This window comes from Camellia sinensis, chromosome 12 (assembly GCF_055761805.1).
Source record: "Camellia sinensis isolate YWXY chromosome 12, ASM5576180v1, whole genome shotgun sequence".
NCBI lineage: Eukaryota > Viridiplantae > Streptophyta > Magnoliopsida > Ericales > Theaceae > Camellia > Camellia sinensis.
Window position 1 is genome coordinate 92,359,096 of NC_138972.1, and position 905 is coordinate 92,360,000.

Genomic DNA, 905 nt, shown 5'->3' on the forward strand with positions numbered 1-905 from the left:
TATACTAAACATAAATACACTTTAAAAGTATAATATTTGTGAAAAAATATTTAAAAAATTCACTGCACTAAAAATAATTTTTTTTTAGAAATCATTACATTTTTTGTATTCTTGTGTATTTATTAATTTTTTAAAATATTTTTTGACAAATATTTTAATTTTTTGATACATCTAAGTAAGGTAAATCTAAACAAATCTAAAAAAATGCTTAAAATTTTAAAAATATTCACTAAAAGTAAAAATAAAAATCTCAAATTTCAAAAAATTAAAACCAAAAATTCAAAAAAATATTTTCCAAAAAAAAAATCAACCAAACAGCACCTAATATTTTATCTTCCTCCCAAATTCGCCAATGTTCAAATTTCCCTCTAAACTATCTCATTTCGGCGCCTCTGTTACCTTATCCCCAAATCTCTCTAAAGGTTCATAGCGACGCAGTCGTGAGCGATCCACAGCGAGTCCTAGGCCGTGATCACACCATCGTGAGCGATCCACAGCGACGCAATGGCTTCCAAATCCTACAACAAGATCACTGATATCTACGATGACCTCATCCTTCAGGTACATACACTAACCCTCCTATTCCATGATTGATCTCTCTTCTTATCAAACCCTAATCCTACGACGTTTCTCCTGCCTCGTATCTCTCTCTCTCCTTGATCTCTACGCCGTCTCACTGAGCTTCAAGCAGTTCGATTTCGTCTAAAGGTTCGATCGATTTCAATCTCTCTTTCTCTCTCTATTTCAATCTGTGTGTTGTTTGTATTGGTTTAGCTTTAATAAAACTGATCTGATTTGGTGTATGAAAGCTATGAATTGTGGTTTTTGATTCTATCTTGATAGTTTTTCTTTTATTTTCTTAGGATTCATATGTTTGAGTGGTCTCATCTCAATTGGAACATCAA

At 31.9% G+C, this 905-nt stretch overlaps 1 long non-coding RNA gene across 1 annotated transcript in view; it reads left to right on the top strand.

Annotated features, from left to right (window-relative positions):
- The first annotated feature begins 422 nt into the window (after positions 1-422).
- The window catches only part of LOC114296173 (uncharacterized), a 578-nt gene continuing 95 nt past the window's right edge, over positions 423-905 (top strand). Inside the window, exons 1-3 of the long non-coding RNA XR_014346797.1 lie at positions 423-561; positions 692-708; positions 864-905. The exon at positions 864-905 is cut by the window's right edge and continues 95 nt beyond it. This is a non-coding gene — a long non-coding RNA (uncharacterized LOC114296173). The remainder of the gene's footprint in view (positions 562-691; positions 709-863) is intronic.